Source organism: Nycticebus coucang, chromosome 23 (genome assembly GCF_027406575.1).
Source record: "Nycticebus coucang isolate mNycCou1 chromosome 23, mNycCou1.pri, whole genome shotgun sequence".
Classification (NCBI taxonomy): domain Eukaryota; kingdom Metazoa; phylum Chordata; class Mammalia; order Primates; family Lorisidae; genus Nycticebus; species Nycticebus coucang.
In genome coordinates, this window is record NC_069802.1 from 21,787,010 (window position 1) to 21,806,892 (window position 19,883).

Genomic DNA, 19,883 nt, shown 5'->3' on the forward strand with positions numbered 1-19,883 from the left:
CTGTCACTTTTATCTGCATTTTCAATCTAAAATTACCTTTTTTAATGCATACTCTGTATCAAATAATCCTGCATGCTGTCACCAGAGCAACTTCTTTTTGCTTCCTAAGAGAGTCTTTGTCCTGTAAAGGGCATGGAGAAATCATTATTGATATACTCATAAGTTTTTTGTACAACATTTCCGAGATGTGTTGGCTGGTACAGAATTGGCCTTGATTATACTTGGAATGAAAGCCCCAACGCAGATTTAGAAAGTGCTGACACAGTATCCCTGACTTACATATCTATAACCAGTCTGCTCCCAATTTTATAAGAAGGTCTCGCTGGCAGTGTTAGCATTTTTCAAAAGTTGAAAGCAATAGGAAATAACCTTAGGTTTAATAGGCTTATTCTGCTAAGAAAGAGATTTTTTTTTTTCTATGAAATGTATCGATTCGTTTCCACATTCCACCATAGATAGCATTGTCAGAAGTGTTTACTGTTGAAAAGAGAATCAATGCTTAATAACTAACATTAAAGAGGGGGCTGGGGGGAAGTATTGCGATAGATAATTCAAAGACACAGAGAGACACCAGATCAACTGCTTGGTATGTGATCCATAGGCACATATTCGTGTGTCCAGAAAGTATCCAGCCGCTATGAATGTGATTTTTCATATCACACATCTGGATGCTTTTTGGATAGCCCTCCTACCTAAGTGTGTATGCACATACATGTATTTGTGTTTTATATCAATCGCTTTTCAATAATACGGCCTGTTTTTTTTAAGTAAGAAATCCTGACTTAAGATAAAATTACCACTTTTTGTTTTAATTTCAGAAGCTCTTGGTTGCTGGACATCGACATTCATTTGAGTAAACTCACATCCATTGGAGTTTGTGGAGGTTTTTAAGGCTTTGGATGGTAACAGAACACAGCTAGTTCCACTGAGAAGAGTTTGATTCTGGAAAATGGGACAGCCGGTTTCTCGCTTCCCCTCTGGCATCCAATCCCCCTCTGCCTTTCACTGTGATTCTGTCTGCCTGGTCCTCTCTCCTGTTCTCACCATCTGACTTAAACTCCACTGTTGAAAATGACCCATGCAAGCCTTGCCACTGCCGCATTTAATTGCTTGACCCACACCACCCTGCCTCCTTTCTTTTTTTTTTTTTTTTTTTGCATCTGTTATTTCTCCTTCCCAAGTTGTTGTGAAATAGTCATCAAAGTCTATGGATGGGAGAAAAGTCTGCTTAGAGAAGATGACTAGTACATGAAACTCATTTTTCCAGGTACAGTTTACGAAGTAGATTGAACTATGAAAGTATATGTACCTGAACAGTTCCACTTTTGTGTGTGAAAATTGTGCGTGTGTGTGTTTATTTGACTGATCGCTAACATAATAGAAGGATTCATAGTTGATTTGAAAAAAAAAAGAAAGCATTTCCCACAAGATAGCTGTTAAGGTAAAAAGTAAGAGTAAACTAAAATGCTAAGAATACCATTCAAGAAAAAGAATATAGGAGAAGCCAATTTAGTATGAGTAAGGTACCGTATGAATTAGTCTATTTATAAATTTATCAACAAATTTGACAGATAATAACAAATTAATTTATTTTATCAATGGTTGAGACTAATATTTAGTGACACCATAATGATGACTGAAAAATTAGGATTTTTTCATTTTTATTTTTATGTATTTCATATTTGTACCATAACATAATTATTTTTTGTACAATTCATAAGCACTAATTGTCTTTCTCCAAAATAATCACAAAACCTCTTTATAAAGCATCCCAGCAAAGTTTTATAGAATCTATATATGCCATAATTAGAACTAATTCCATTGATACATCGTGAGTTCATTGTATTTATAAATATATTTTTCTCTAAGGAGAATTTACATTTTTAAGGTATAAAGCATTGTAACATGAGTAGATGATCAATGTATAACAGAATATCATGGAAATAAATGATCCATAAATGTTTCCTTAGAAATAGATGAGTCTCATATGTAACTGAAACATTAGGATGTATTAATAAATATTTATTAGATCCTATATGGGTAATCATTCCGCAGGATCCAAAGTTCTGAAAACTAACACAAGAAGCATGCTAATAATAGTAAAGCCTCTAGTGTCACAAAAGGCGTGAAAGATCATCTGAGTGATTTATTATGTTTAGCTAGAGCTATAGATAGCAGCTCTTTGATATAAGTACAGAAGATCCAAAACAAAGCAAGTATTTCTGAGGTCTCAAAGAAAGAAACTTTTCACTACACAAAGTAGCTCAAGGTGATGTCCTGAACTGTATAATTAGTCAATGAATGTTTATTTTGAAATAATAATGACTGCATCAATTTGCTAGAAAACTTGAAAGCAGGGCTCAGTGAGAAAGCCATTTAATTCTATTTTACCATGTACTCTATTCTCCTTGGTAATGATATCTGAATTAAAACCTCAAGAGAAAGTCAGTCATTTTTTATTAAATCTAAGCTTCCCTTGAATTGCAATATTATTTTTCTCAGCATAACTATGATGGTCGCTTACAATTTCTGCTGTGAAACTGCAATTTCCACTGCCAAATTGACATTTAAGAGCATTGTGGGAACCCACCACAGGTCTTACAGAAAATAATATAGATTTGTTTGTTAGGGATTCATAGAGGAATTACAGAGATCCCCTTAGAACATTCAAAATTCCTGGCAAATCTTGCTGATATTGATGAGTATTGACCCATTACACTCTTGAATGGCAGAAATGCTGTTCCAATCATCTTGTAAAATTGTCTTTAAATTTTGTAAACTGGATGCTTATAAGCATATTCATAAGGCTTCAAAGAACATTTTCTTCTTTTGAAATAATGGCTATAAAGCTATCGTAGCTGTCTAATATGGTCATTAAATGTAATGTTACTAATGTTACTATTTGAGAATACAATTCTTCTCAAGAAATTTTAATTATTTTCACAATTTCAGTATGCAGAGATTTTGCCCCTGGCATCTCATTTGGCTATTTTCTACATACCTTTCAGTTAAAATTAGATTTTTTAAATGTATTAAACAAAGAAAATTCATGCACATAAACTTCCCTCCAAAAATTTCCAATGCAATGACTTATCTTCTTGAATCAGAGCCAACTAATATTAGATATATGATATTCCGCCCCAATCCTTAGTGACTTAACATAACTAACATTGTAGGGCTTGGGAATTAGGCGGTGGAGAAAGTTACCAGGTAGCTGTGTACTGATCTTTGTTGGGCTGGGTGCTTGGGTACTGGCTGATGTGGGTTGATTTACACTGGGATGGCTCATTTCTGCTTTAAGAAAGTTCTTATCCTCCATCGTGTTTGTCTAAGTTTGCTGTTATAGCAGCTCCTCAGAGATTCAGAAACTGAGCACCTGTGAATATGTCCTTTTGAGTCATAGGGAAAAGCATGACATCACTTCCTCCAAATTCTCTTGTGACCTTCTTCAGTCACAAGTTCAGCCCAGCTTCAAAGGCAAGAGAAATAGACTGCCTTCTAACAAGAGGAGTTTTAAAGTCACATTCCAAAGGGTACAGATACAGGGAAGTATAAATAATCTGGGCCATTTTTAACATTTACCACAAGCCTCATATCTCCAAAAAGTCCTCTTGATATGGAAAGTAGTAGAGCACTAGAAAGGATTCCTAGAAAGCAGGCTTAGAATATCCCTGAACGCCCACATGCGATCATCAAAAATGGGGAGTTTGGGCATCTTCATAATCTTCTAAGATTTCGTTGTCTTCTTAAAGAAATAGAAAATCAGTATTTGGTCCAATTTGGACCAGAGTAATTTCCATGCATGAGAGGATGGACACCTCAATGATGTCTATTATGCCAATTAGGAGTCAATGATACTTTTGATTTGCCTGACAAAATGCACAAATATAAACACAGAAAATAAATAATTGGTGATAGATAATTCCCGTTATAGAAATGACCAGCAAATGCAGCTACCAATATGGTGCTGAGGATTGGTTTTGAAAGTGGGAAGCAGGTTCAGATGGCCTGTTGGGTCAGTTCTGCCATATCACAATGTTAGTTGTTTATTATTGACCGAAAGTCCATAAATTCCTGGTTTACTACAAAGAACAATCATCACAGGGTGAAATATTTGGTTCAAGATTCAATATCAGCCCGTGGAAAATATTATACTGTAAAAGTGTACTGTAAGACTCAACTTTTCTTTCTGTAGAAGCAAAATTTTTACCAATCATGATTTATTTTGAAAAATTAAAATTAAAAAAAAAATGGTGCATCCATAGACAAAACCTATAAGAGGTTGTGGGGCTAGTAGAGAATTAAGATAACTCTAGTATGGCACATATTTTTGAAATTAAAATTATTTCTTTAATCAAATAGAAAGTATTAAAGACTATTTAGATGTCTAGAAACAAAATTATTTATTTACTAAGAAAAAAGATTCGGCAAAGTAGCCAATTTAGTCAAATATGCATCGCAACCCTGTCAACAAAGCTGATCTACAGAATAGAGGTTTTCTGCTACGGCATTCTACAGTTTATGTGAAAACGCATGCCTTTGCCTCCATGCTCTTATATTTGTTGTCTCTGAGTGTCTGCTTGTCGGTATCTGTGTGTTTTCTGCTGTCTCTTAAAGAAATATAAATAAGGTATTTTTTTTCTTTTACCTTTTGTTTTAAATGTTTGACTAAACACTACACCAACACTTTAAGTCTCCTCTCCTAAGAAAACAAGATGCTAAGAAGGTAAGCAACTTTAGAAACATAAATGCTAGAAAACTGAAAAAAAAAATGACATGAGCTTATACCATAATTGGAACAGCAGAGTATATGAAAATGTTTTTATTGTACAGTGTAGAATAAAACCAAGGCAGGTTTTGTGTCCTTTAAATCCATATTATTTCCAGGCAAAGTTCTGCTTTCAAGCAAAATTCCACTGTGAATTTTTGATAATCTTCGTATTCGATTCATGTCCATATAAACACCATTTCTATGACAAAAATAACACAACGCAGGCATCTTTCATGTGATTTTGCTTTTTTACACCGATTAATATTTCACATATTACAAATTTCACCAGCTATACACATTTCCCATTATTTTATAATACACTGACTGAAATAAATGTCTTGTGCTTCCAGAGCAAATGCCTTTTTACCAAGCACGAATTTCCACTGAGAGAAGTTATAGTTATTACCTTAAAAGAGATGTGTTATTTTATTTTTCCGATAATGGAAGGCCTCTACAAGTCCAAAGTCAGAAGCAATTATATACTACTGAGCAGAATAATAGAACCCTATGCTAGGATAAATTTTGTGCCCACTTAATTGAAATACTTGCGAAGGAGCTGGGTGAGAGCCATGTCTTTCAATCATTCTAAACAATGGATTAATGAGACACAGTCCCTCTAAATCACACAGTTTAGCTGTCTGGAAGCCTATTCATAGTCATGCGTGGTAGGGTAAGTTTGCCACTCTGTTCCTTACAATTGGTCCATTTCAAGCTGTGCTTTGAGCTGTTTATTCCAAAGAGCCTTCTTAATATTAAAGGAAAAGAAAATGCTTTTAGCTGTAGCATATCCACTAATATTTTCCAACCTTTTCTAGAATACATATGTATGCGTATTTTCATTTGTGTCTCTGTATTTTTCATTGCATACATATAAAATATAAACTGTAAATACCTTTTTAGGTATTTTATATTAGACATAAATTAGATATTTGTACCTTTTAATCTTCAGCTTTGTGTGTCTGTATCCAGAATAATAAATAGTAACTCAGACTACATCAGTATCTGAAAGCGAAAAAGAAGTAAATAAATTTGTTTCAACATCAATATTCTTAAATAAGTGTCTGTTTATATTTATGAAAAAAAAAAAACACTGACAAAAGAGAAATAAAGGAAAGATAATTCAGCCTTGAAGAAAGCCAAATAAAAAATAACAGAAAATAGAATCAGGGGACATTTGGTTTAATGAGTTATAAGCAGAGTGGCTGTATCATTTATCATACAAACCATGACATTGTCAAGAATGCAAGAGAATATTATTAATACCTCAACCAGATCACAAACATAAACAAGCATTTTAGGCAAACCAGGCGGTGGGGCGCCTGTGGTCATCGTATTTGCAGGCTTTCACATCTTAGATACTGTTTAAAAATGATGTAATATTATATTTAGTGTGAATATGAAAATTATTTAGTATATTTTAGTTTTGTTTTTTTTTGTAGAGACAGTCTCACCACTTTATCACCCTCAGTAGAGTGTTGTGGCATCACAGCTCATAGCAACCTCCAACTCCTGGGCTTAGGCGATTCTCTTGCCTCAGCCTCCCGAGTAGCTGGGACTACAGGCGCCCGCCACAAGGCCTGACTATTTTTTTGTCAGTTTGGCTGGGGCTGGGTTTGAACCCGCCACCCTTGGTATATGTGGCCGGCACCCTACTCAGTGAGCCACAGGCACTGCCCAGTATGTTTTATTTTTTTGTCATTGGTCCCAAAATAGTTTAAAAACAAAGGATCAAGGTAGAGAAATGACCTAAAACTAGGCACAATTTACCACCTACAAGACAACACAAAATGTATTTTCTCTTTGCCTTGTAAGTGGGAAACTTCTCTGGAAACTCTGAATATTAAAATGGTCTATAGATTAATGCGGAGAAGTTTAAATCTCTAAATTTTTGAAAGTGTCATACCTTTGGAAAAAAATGGCTTATTCCATATAAACTATCAATGTCTCTCAGAGATTTAAAATTTTTTTTCCTTGGCTTTTGGTTAATAAAAAAATAGACTGTGTTTCTTGGATAGCTGATGGAGGGAAGTTAAGAGCTCACGTGATATGAGGGGTAAGAATGAATGAGTCCATGGAGTGTGGGCAGCACTTAATGCTTCTGGCTTTAATTCTGTTATCAAACTTGCTCTTGTCTGATATGACGGAGGAGGATCTTTCTTAGTAACTTCACACACCTTATTATAGCATATAAGAAGTTTTTTTTCTATGTTTATTTATATGTTTTTAGAAATACAATATTTACTTGGGAAATTTGATTGCCCTTTTTGAAATTAAAGCCTATAACAATTATACCTAATTGTTGCTGCATTTTTTTTTGGGGGGGGGGCAGAGTCTCACTTTGTCATCCTTGGTAGAATGCCATTGCTTCACAGCTCACAGCAACCTCAAACTCTCGGGCTCAAGCAATTCTCTTGCCTCAGCCACCTGAGTAGCTGGGGCTACAGACACTCGCCACAGAGCCCGGCTGTATTTAGAGACAGGGTCTTGCTCTGCTTCAGGCTGGTCTCAAATCCGTGAGCTCAGGCCATCCACCTGCCTCGGCCTCCCAAGTGCTGGAATTGTTGGCATGAGCCACCATGCCCGGCTGTAGCTGCATTTTTATGTAATGTTTCTACAAATGTCTTGGGAGTCTGAGTCGTGTAGGGTTAAGTATAGGGTCAGAATGACCTAAATGTAAAGAAGTGAAGCAATTCAATGGCAGCACACTGGGGAAATGTCACAGCTATGACCAAATGCCCCTCAAAATTTGTGGATTGAAATTTTATCTTCATTGTGGTGATATTAAGAACAGGGGTCAGGGTGGCGCCTGTGGCTCAGTGAGTAAGGCTCTGGCCCCATATACCGAGGGTGGCGGGTTCAAACCCGGCCCCGGCTGAACTGCAGCCAAAAAATAGCCGGGCGTTGTGGCGGGCGCCTGTAGTCCCAGCTACTCGGGAGGCTGAGGCAAGAGACTCGCTTAAGCCCAGGAGTTGCAGGTTGCTGTGAGCTGTGTGAGGCCACGGCACTCTACCGAGGGCCATAAAGTGAGACTCTGTCTCTACAAAAAACAAAGAACAGGGGTCTTTGGGAAAGTAATTAAACCATGAGGGTTCCTTTTTCTCCAATAGATTAATGCCTTATACAAGTTTTAGAGGGAAACCGACTTAGTCGCCTTTTGCTTCCCTGCCCTGCGACCACGCAGGGACTCAGCGCTCGGCAACCTTTTGACCTTCTGTCTTCTCCCACGTGATGACATTTAGGTGGTGTCACTGAAGAGGAGTGGTCCATCTCCAGACTGAACCTGCTGGTTCCTCGATCTTGGACTTCCAGAACTGTGAGAAATAAATTTCTATTCATTTTAAACTACTCAGCCTCAGTGTTCTGTTACAGCAGCACAAGGAGCCCCAGACAGCCACTGGATTGCTGTAGACACACTTCCCGGGAGCCCCCTAAGCCAGGGGTTGGAAAGGTGGTTGGAACATGGTCTCAGAGACTCCGTTCACAGCAGAGAGAGGGGAGCAGCTTTCTGAATAACGGCGGGGAGTCCTGCTGGTGTAGTTCCCTACATTGGGGACTCTAAGCCAAAAAATCCAATTTACACATGGGGGCTTTGGATTGTGAGGGATTTTGTAAATGTTTTTAGAAGGAGCCATTGAGAAGGGGTTCAAGAAGCGAGCTTTGGTGGCTTTCTATACCCTTGGACCACCACAGCTCTTTTCAGTGTTGGGAGAATGAACAACACATTGCTGGGTCTCCTGGTAGGTTGTTATAGTCCCTCCAGCATCCCCCCGAGGATGTGTGCTGTGGAAGATGGACAGCGGGAGAATTTGGGAACTGGTTTCTAACAGCACCTCCTGCCTCTTATCCCCCAACCTGGAGCTGTCCATGCCTAACTTACTGATGAAAAGACAAAAAGGTTGTAACTGGGTTATAGCTTTCATGTGAAAGCCATAAATTAGTTTCATAGTAGGGCTGAGTACATTGGATACTTTTTCTTTCATTCTTGGGATACTTTACTAGGAAGAATATGTTCCAGCTCCATCCATGTAAACATGAAAGAGGTAGGGGAAAAGGAGCGGAGGGAGGGGGATTGGTGGGATTACACCTGCGGTGCATCTTACAAGGGTATATGTGAAACTTAGTAAACGTGGAATGTAAATGTCTTAGCACAATAGCTAAGAAAATGCCAGGAAGTCTATGTTAACCAGTGTGATGATAATGTGTCCAACAGTCTATGAAACTAGTGTATGGTGCCCCATGATCACATTAATGTACACAGCTATGATTTAATAAAAAAAAAAAAGACAAAAAGGAAAGCACCTTTCCACTTTAAATGTCAGGGACAGTGATAGTGGTCAGTAGGGGAGGGGGGATAGTCAAAATTGTGAAACAAACTAAATTGCACTGTAGCTGATTTATGCTACTTATGAACCTGTTTATAGCCAGAAATACACATTTCCCTGCCTAAAAGTTATTGAACTTTAAAGTATATTGCAGTAGAATTGAAGAAAACCTTTCTGTGGTCCGCATTTCGTAAGATGATCCTCAAATAATTTTTAATCACATTTCCTGGAGGTCATATACTCTAAACTTTAGCATCGCACGAATTATGTGGTATATGTTTTAAGAACAGTTAATTCAAGGTACATACTTTTCTCAGGTTTATGGATGTTAATTGAATTAATGCTTCCCATAATGCTTCCTGTTACAGTCATTGTGGAAAAAACAGGGAGCGAGACCGTCCTGGTACTCAAATACCTCACTAAGTATTCTATATTCCCTTGACCTAGAAGCACTTTCCCTTATTTTCATATTTGAAGTCCGGTAAACAGAGTAAACTGTTATGTGGTTCTATTATCGTCAATTCATTATTTTAACAACTACGTAAAAATCATCCAGTTAAAATGTAACTCTGGCTAGCCCAGTCCTGATGTATTAAGAACTAGGTCAACTAAGTAGGGGTAAAGGCTCTGACAAGGGGCCGAAATTGTGAATTCATGTGAGAAACTGCCCTCAAAAATCAGTTTCAGCATTTTTTTTTTTAAACTTCTGCCACTCCTTAAAAGTAAAGAATATAATAGGGTTTTCCATAAGCACTGCGCTGGAAACAAATTCAAATGAGGGCTTGGGAATTTGTACCTCTAGATCAGCGGTTCTCAACCTGTGGGTCGTGACCCACAGGAACCGTATTAAAGGGCCGCGGCATTAGGAAGTTTGAGAACCACTGTTCTAGAGTGACATAGAGAAAAGAGAGAGAAAATGAAGCATCTATGTTTCTTTAGACTGATTTCATTAATGTCCTATTAAACTACTAATAATCAGGAAGAACTGTTTTTTTGGCAATAAGTAAGAAGAATATTCCCTCTTTAAAATTTCATAATTGTGGTAAAGAAATTTCCAAGGGTATTATTATTATTATTTTCTCACATTTCCTAGCAATAAAAATCTAAACAGTATTTCATATTTCTTCCTATAAATTACTAAATCTGAATGAAGGTACAAATAATTGACGATACAGAATTTCCCCAGAAATTACTTTAGGATTACATTCTTTTCCTATATATCTGTGCTTGTCCATAAAAATTAATAACTATACCAAAACATCATTGTAGAATAAGAAAAATGGCTATGGTAAATGGGCTTGTGTCATTGCTAGTAGTAATTGTAACAGATATTTCTTTTTTAAGAACAAAAATAAATGCTGTGATGATAATCATAAAATGTATTACTGGAGCCAGAATGTTCAGAACAGAGGAAAATTGGTCACTCTTTCAAACTTTGCTCTATTCTAAAAGTCTCTACTTGTAAAACTTTGTCCATCTATTGTTTTTCAAAAATACTAGTGTTTTCAACATTAATTTAAAAATCTGCCCTTCCCAAGAGGTGGTCTCTCTCTCTCTCTCTCAATTTTAAAATTTGGAGAATGGATTTTCTGATATTAACACCTTCCCTATGAATCAGTTCCTCATGTCTAACATGACTTCTCAGCAATACTTCATCTTAGATTTGGCTATTTTAAAAATTATATATAGATTGTTTTTACTCAGTCAGGCTTGCACAATGCTTTCTTTTCAAACACACACAACAGTGCACAAACACACATTCACACTGATGTGCAAACATAAAGAATTGCCTGAAATTGGAGATGGTCTAGGAGAATTGAGTCAGAGACCGGGGAGCACATGTGCTAAATGATTTCTCACACGACAGAGACACAATTTATTACAAAAGATACTGGTGTGTACTCCTTCTGTGAACCTATGTATCTGCATTAGCTAAACATGGAGATTAGATAGAATACATGCAGACCATCACTTTTGAATAACTTTACAAAGTTGTAAGTGAGGACTTGTAAAAGGAAAGAAATATTAGTATGTTTTCTATTCTACAAAAGGATTTGGACCACCCATATCATTTCATCAGAATATTCATGTTTAATGGGAAATACACAAATTTTAGCTCTATCTAGCAGGGCTATCCATATAAATTAATATCTGTAAATTTTGTTTGTATAAAATTGGCTAATTTGAAGGATAAAAAATATCATATGTAAAAAAACATCAACACATTCTAAATATCTATGTAATCAAATTATATTCACTATCACATTTTCTGATTCAGTGTGAGAGATTTTTCAAATGTACCTTTTTTCTGGATTATGACATCATTCTTTCCCTCTGTTTATTAAAATGTCTACAAGTTTATGAAGTTAATTTTTGAACAAGATTGCTTTCTGATTAAGTAAATTTAATAAACGTACAGAAAATTTTGAGAGCAGAAAGGTGTATCACTTTTTAAATAAGAAATATTAGGGCTGGGATTTACAGTTTACAAATCAATAACACACTTACATCTCATAACTAATAAGGTGTTGTATTATCATTTTTAAGTGAGAAAATAGGCTAACAGCTTAAAGAACTTTCAGTGAGAACCAGATAAAAAGTCAAACATTAAAAAAATGACAGAGCTTTGATCTCAAATTGAGTTATCTTAACCCAAATACTGAGACACTTATTTCTAAATTTCTTTTCCTCTTTAATGTTTGCATTTAATATTAAGACAGGTTATAGCATCATGCATATAGTCTTATTGACATAAGATAGTGATGGCAATTAAAACAACACAGGCCTCTAGGGCATTTTTCATAAACATTTTATTTCATATGTTAATGTTTGCAGAAATTAATGGTATAAATGATTTTTTCCTTCGTGTCTTTCCTACTCTTCCTAAAGTTAAATAATCCATCCATTTGTTACTTGATACAAATTGTGAGTGAAGTAATCATCAACATGTTTTGTCTTGTCTTTGACCCAAAATAAGTTACTTATCTATCCTTTAGGCTATATTTATTCATCATGTCTATATTTTTTCATGTTAAATGAGAAATATAAGTTACAATTCCAGGTGATGTGGACTTGTATTTATTTATTTATTTATTATTCTGTTTGGGATTCATTGAGGGTACAAACAATTAGGTTACACTGATTGCATTTGTCATGTAAAGTCTCTATTGTCATTGTTTCCCACCCCCAAGACGTGTGCTGTACACTGTGACCCCCATATCCCCCTCCTCTCCTCTTCCCGTTCCTTATCCACCTACCTCCCATCTTGTATTAGATCATCTACTGACTTCATATTAAACTCAGTATAATGGATTCTTTCTTCTCCATTCTTGTGATGTTTTATTAAGAAGAATGTGTTCCACCTCCATCCAGGTTAATACAAAAGACAATGTCTCCATCTTTTTTAATGTCTGGATAGTATTCCATGGTATACATATACCATATTTTGTTAATCCATTCATGAGTTGGTGGACATTTCGGTTGTTTCTACATTTTGACAATTGTAAAGTGAGTTGTGATAAACAGTCTGGTGCAAGTGTCCTTATAATAAAAGGATTTTTTTTTTTCTTCCGGGTAGATACCTAGTTATGGGATTGCAGGATCAAATGGGAGGTCTAATTTGGGTTCTTTAAAAATATGGACTGCTTCACAAATTTGCATGTCATCCTTGCACAGGGGCCATGCTAATCTCTGTATCATTCCAATTTTTACTACATGTGTGGCTAAAGCGAGCACAGACTTGTATTCATTGATATAAAAACTAGGCTCTCTTCTGGGGATTGGAGGCAGAATCAGAATAAAAGTACTATGAAAACTACAGTCTAGATAAAAATATTTATATGTTTGGGGATGAACATGATATGGAGAAAATGAAAAGTTCAGAAAAATGAGGAAAATGGATAAGACATTCTTATACTGTGTTATTTATTATAGGAAGTCTCAGATAATGCAATGTTATTGGAGAGAACAAAGTAAAGTGAATGAGTGAGCTGTTGAGGAGACAGCATTTGGGTGGGTGTTATGATGGGATTAATGACTGATAAAAGTCTTCAAAAAGCTGGTTTCCCCCTTTCACAAGGTAAAAACACAGAAAGAAAGCACGCATCCATGAATCAGCTTATGGGCCCTCATCAGACTCAGCATATGCTGGCACCTGGATCTTAGATTATTTACATCTGGAATTATTTCTATTCAGAAAAAACAAGAACTCTTACAGTTGAAAAATAAGAAGCTAATTTAATTTTTAAAAGGCACTTCTGGAATTGATGAATAAATTCAGCAAAGTTACAGGTTAAATGTATACAAATCAGTACCTTTCATATATGCTAACAACAGTCAAGCTGAGAAAAAAATCAAGACACAATACCTTTCACAGTAGAAACAAAGAAAATAAAAAACCTAGGAATGTATTTAACTAAGGGAGTGAAATATCCCTATAAGAAGAACCATGAAACACTAAAGAAAGAAATTGCAAAGGCTGTAAACAGATGGAAAAACATATCATGCTTACAGATCAGCAGAATTACCGTTGTTATAATGGCTATTATACCTAAGCTGAGTCAAAGGAATCATCATTAAAATACCAATGTCATTTTTTAAGATCTAGAGAAATAATGGATTCTTAATATGGAACCAGAAAAGATCATGAATAACCAATGCAATCTTATGTAATAGGAACAAATCAAAAGGCATCACTTTACCAGACTTTAAGCTATAGTACAAGATTGTAGTAACCAAAACAGCATGGCACTAACACAAAAACAGGAACATAGACCCATGGATCAAAACAGAGAACCCAGAGATGAAAATTTCCTCATATTTAGATTTCATCTTTGGCAAGGCAGACATAACCATACACTGGGGAAATAATCCCTGTTCAATAAATGGTGCTTGGAAAGCTGAAGAGTCACATGCAAAACACTAGAACAATCTGCACATCTCAACACTAACACAAATTGATTCACGATGGATGAAAGACTTAAACCTAAGGTATAGAACTATAAGTATTTTAGAAGAAAATCGTAGAAAATCTCTTATAGGTATCAGCCTAAGGATGTTTAGGCAACAAGGAAAAATTAACAAATGAGACCTAATCTAATTAAAATTTTTATGCACAGCTCGGGACACAATCAATCAAATAAATAGGCAATTTACAGAATGGTAGAAAATATTTGCAAGCTATGCACCTTACAAAGGGCTGATAACCAGAATCGACAAAGAACTCAATCTAATACGCAAGACAAAAAATAAATAAGCAATAGACAAAAACAGAAATTTACAATTAAAAAGTCTAATGGTCAACAAACACATGAAAAGATATTGTACATCTCTAATCATAGGAGAAATGCAAATCAAAACCATGATGAGATATCATCTAGCTCCAGTGAGAATGGCTCTTATCAAAACGTCCCCAAACTACAAGTTCCAGCATGGATATGGAGAGAAAGGGACACTTACACTGTTGGTGGGACTGCAAACTACTACAACCTCTATACAAGGTAGTATGGTGATACCTAGGGAACTAAAGTGGGCAAAAGTGGACCTAGCATTTAATCCAGCAATCTTACTACTAGGGATTTACTCAAAGGAAAAGAGAAAAACAGACATTTCATTAAAAAATGAAAAACAAACAAAAAAACCCCACATACATGGAACTGAATGTTTATAGCAGCACAATTCACAATTTCAAAGATGTGTAAACAACCCAAGTGCTCATCATTGTATGGCTGGATTAATAAAATGTGGTATTTCATGGGGGACTATCCAGCCATAAAAAATGGTGATCTAGTATCTTTTGTAACAACCTGGAGGGAACTGGAGACCATTCTTCTAAGTGAAGAATTGGAAGAATGGAAAAACAAACACCACATGTACTCAATATTAAATTAGAACTAGGTAATCAACACTTATGGATAAATATGGTAACAAAACTCAACAAGAATCAAATCGATGTGAAGCAGGGAAGCTGTAAAATTCACACCTAAATGGTACAATGTACACATTCTGGGTGAATGGCACACTGACAATGTTGACTTCAAATGTAGAAAGGCAAATTAAATGTGTAGCCCTGTATTATCCCGAAATTATAAAAAAGAAAAATGAGCTACATACAATTCCCCAAAGGAGATGCATGAATGTCAAATAGAGATAAATAATGGTCAACATTTTTATTTATTAGGAAATGCAAATTAAAATGATAATGAGCTATCATTCTACCTCCCACTGGAATGACTCTAATTTTAAAGACTAAAGATTAATAAAAAATTTTAATCTGAAACAAATTGGGATCCCATATAATTCCAAATGGAATATAAATTAATATAAAACTCTGGAAAACTCTTTAGGAGTTTCTTATAAAGTTAAATATACTCTTAGTTTATGATCCAGCAACGCCACTCCTAGGTTTTTATTTTTTTAACTTAATTGCTATTAAATCATAACTATACATTTATGGGGTACAATGTGATGATTGATATACAATGTGGAATGCTTAAATCAAACTAATTAACATAATCATCAACTCACTTATTTTTTGTGCTAAGACATTTTCATATACTCTTAGTTGTTTTGAAATGTACCCTTGCATTGTGCACATTAGCTGAGATGCTCTCAACTAAACTCCCTCAGCTTCCCCTCTCCACTCCCCTGCCTCCCCTCTCCCTCCTCTCTTCTCTTTCTTTCTGGACTACCTTTATGTTTTATCATTTGTATGAATATGTGAGTGTGTCTATAGTGGTTTCATAATAGTATTGAGTACATTGGATACTTATTATTTTCCATTCTTGAGATACTATACAAGAAGAATATGTTCCAACTCCAGCCAGGTAAACATAAAAGATGCAAAGTCTCCCTCTTTTTCTGGCTGCATAGTATTCCATAATATACATATACCACAATTTGTTTATCCATTCATGGGATGATGGGCATTTAGGCTTTTTCCACAGTCTTAGGTTTTTAGTGAATTGATAAAATACATCCAAAAAAGACTGCCTGCAAATGTTCATGGAAACTCCATCAGCAATTGGCAACACCCGACATAACCCAAGGGTTCATATATACAAGTGACAAACAAACTGAAGTATATTTCTATAGTAAAATAATAATTAATAATCAAATAATTATACTGATTAAAAGAATTTAAAAAAATAATGGTATATATTGTATACACTATTTCATATGAACTCAAAACTTGCAAAACTAATCTATGGGGACAGAAACCAGAAATGACTAAACCTTTGAGGGCTGGGCATGAATGAACACTTTGGGTAAATGAAATGTGCTATTTCTTGACTGGGGTATTGATTAGATGAGGGCACACATTTGTCCAAATTCTTTGAATTGCATAATTAATAATAACACAGTTCACTCTATGTAAATTTTATGTCAATAAAAAACAATTTCTGAAAGAATTCCCTACATTTAAAAAGAAAATATCACATCAAAATTGAGTACATAGGATTCATGCTTCTCCAACAATAAAAAAAAAAAAAAAGAAAAAAAAAAGAAAATATCACCCAATAATCTTTACCTTTTTAGAATTACTTACTAAGCTCTTTGCTGAACTTTTGATAACATGTTGGCTTTTCTTGACCGGGGATGGATACTGATATTTTTCTATCTATGTAGTAACTCTGAGAATGATTTAAATTTTTCCTAAAATGTAAATACTTCTAAACTTACAACAAAATGAAATAATAAATTTTTAACTAATTGCAATCAGCTTGTTTTACAGAAGCGTAGAATTTAGAGGTATCATAAAGTCAAATACTTCTTAAAAAACCCTATACTTGAAAATAGTATTAATTTTATATTCCAGAATTATTAAACTATTCAAAAACTATTTTAGATGTCAAAATAAATTTTCTATAATATATCAGAATATTTAAGTCAGTAAAACCATTATTTATCACATATAACACCTTCTGAATATCTGAATGTCCCAGTTTGCATAACTATATATTTGGTTTATTTTCTATTTTTGTAATGATTTGATCTTCCCTATCTTTTGAATAAAGTAACAGTATAAAACAACAAGTAAGTCATTGGTTGATTCCTTTAAATGTTGTTTAAAATGATTTTTTTTCTTTTCAGCCTCAATAACCAAAAGAACAATGTACGTTACATGTTTTAATGATTTTGTATAAACTGAAATTATCTGAGCTTGAATTAATCAGTCTCCCAGGAGTCCAGTTTCCTAATAGGAAAGTGAAATAGTCAGATCATCATTCATTTTAGCTGAGTGTGTATGTAATAATTTATTTCAACTTTAGAAGAAGCTTTATGTTTGTATAAATATAAAAATAGCTATTTATACATGCGTGCATATATATTTATATTTTGAGGGGGGGGAAGTGATATCACTAATGGACTGCTCAACCTTTTTTCTCTGTCTTTGGTTAGGAAGATGCAATGTTCTTCTACATGCTTTTGAAAAAGACTGATTCTTCTGAAAACATGTGTTTGCAGAAGGCAGAAGTGGAGACTTACATAATGTCCTTATATTTAAAAGGTCAGTATCCAACACAGGCAAGTAGAATGGAAAAAAGCGATAGCACTAGCGGACTGTTCAACCTCATTTCTTTGCTGCCTTTGGCTGGGAAGATGCAAGTTCTTGATGCAAGATGCAAGTTCTTGATCTTGAACTCCTATGTCAAACTACAAGCAGTATGTTTAGGAAGCATCTTACCCACACCCCAACTGGATTCCTAATCTTCCTTTCACATGTTTTACCCTTTGCCTTCCCCACCTTGGTTGTTCCTGATTCTGTTGTTTCAGTTGTTTAGGTTTTGCTTAGGTCAATTTCCTGGGGGCAGATGTTTACTTTTGTTTCAAGCCTAACTTCTACTCTATCTAGAAATCCTATTGTCTGTCTATAAAATATACACTATTTAGTATCAGGACATTGGTAATGACCTTACTCTTCTTACTTTGGTCTGAGACACTGATACCTCTCTCCTGGATAATCTCTCAACAGAACAACAGTCTGAACTCAACAGCCACTGACTATTCAAAGTTTAAGTTCAACAAAATGTCTACTCGTAACTTTTCTGTCACTCCCTATTTAACTCAAGTCACAGCCAAACTCCTTTCACAGACATGTGGGTCTTTTCCTGATTTCACCTGCCCTTGACCTTCTAGCCTCAATACCCACTGCTCTGTCACTCAGTTGTCTACGAGAAAATAGCTTCCTTTGTGCTCATTCCAAAGATCAAGTCCACTTCTGCTCAGGGCACTTGTTCGGGCACTTGTTCAAGCTTTTTCCAGTCCAGACCTGTCTGCATTAGATATCTTCTTGCTAGGTTTACCACATTCCTCAAATTTGGGAAGACAGGCCATCATGTCCTCAAGATCTATATAATTTGAATCATTCTAAATAAAAGTGCAGTTTGGTGCTTTTCTAGAACCTTTCTACACGCACACATTCTATTCCCTTTATTCCTGACCTTTTTTCTTTTTCTTTTTTTTACATATTACTTATTACCTTCTCCTGTATGATTTACCCCTTACTTACGTTGATTATTGTCTGCTTCTGCTTACAACAATTTGAGATCTATAATAGGGCAAAGAGTTTGAACATTTTATTCACAGATTTCCATCCCAAATGTCCTGGGCATACCTAACATATAATTGGTATTCAACCAACATTTGCTGAATACATGAATGAATGATCAAGCTTCTGAGAATCTCAGACAATTTCAAAGAAAATAGTAAGATACATGCAACAGATTTTCCACCAATAAGGTATGGGAACATTGCATTTTAAAAACTGCATTAAACAGAAGTGGCTTAAATTAGTGAAGAAGACCATTAATACACTTGCAATCAAATTACAACAATTATGCTCCATGTGGACTTTCGTAGTTAAAACACTAACAGTCCTTTTTACATCGTGGAATTTGATTAATTCCTAGGGGCACTATTTGGATATGCAGCTCTAACTGAGGCTTTGTTAACTTATCCTTCATTCCAATTCTAAGTCGACAGAATCCAAGCAACTAATATACAGCTTCAAAGGGACTGTTACTGCACCAAAAGCCTGAAGGTAGACACCTACCAGTGCTTCCAAGAGAGTAATAAAGCACATCATAGATATTACAAACCAATGAGTTTTATGTTTTTTTCCCTGGGAGTTTCTCTTTGGCATTTCTTGGGAATGTGCAGAGAAAATATAAGAATTTTGTAAACATTTTATTGCAAATTAATTTGAGGGTAGACATGTTTTTAGATACATTGTTTACAATTCTAAGGTAAAGTTCAAGTTATAGTTGAGCCCTTCACAGAGGGGCTGTGCTGCACCACCTCACTTTGTGCACATTAGGTAAGATCCTGACAATTACCCTCCCTCGGCCCTCCCTCTTTTCTCCTCCCCCTTGCTAGACTATATTTGTGTTTTACCTTTTGTATGGGCATGTAGTTTTTTTTTTTATATATTTGTTTCATATTAGTTTTGAATACACTAGATATTTCTTTTTTCCATTCTTGAGATATTTTACTAAGAAGAATTCCACGCAGGTAAACATGAAAGATGTAAAGTCTCCATCTTTTCTTATGGCTGAATAGTACCCCATGGTGTACGTATGCCACTGTTTTTTAATGCATTCATAGGTCAATAAATAAAAATTTTACATTAATGCTGTAACTGTCTCTCTTTCCATCTATCTTTTGTCATTTACAAGTGCATTTCCCATTAATTAATTCTACAAGTAATTAGTGAACATTGACTACATGGAAGACATTGCTGTATGTTGATTGCAAAAGGGAAAAAACATCATGAATCCCTGTCCTCAGGG

At 35.2% G+C, this 19,883-nt stretch overlaps 1 non-coding gene across 1 annotated transcript; it reads right to left on the minus strand.

Annotated features, from left to right (window-relative positions):
• Nucleotides 1–12,723: 12,723 nt before the first annotated feature.
• On the minus strand, nucleotides 12,724–12,828 carry LOC128576203 (U6 spliceosomal RNA). Its single transcript, XR_008377307.1, has one exon. It is a non-coding gene; the product is annotated as a U6 spliceosomal RNA (small nuclear RNA).
• Between the last annotated feature and the right edge of the window lie 7,055 nt (nucleotides 12,829–19,883).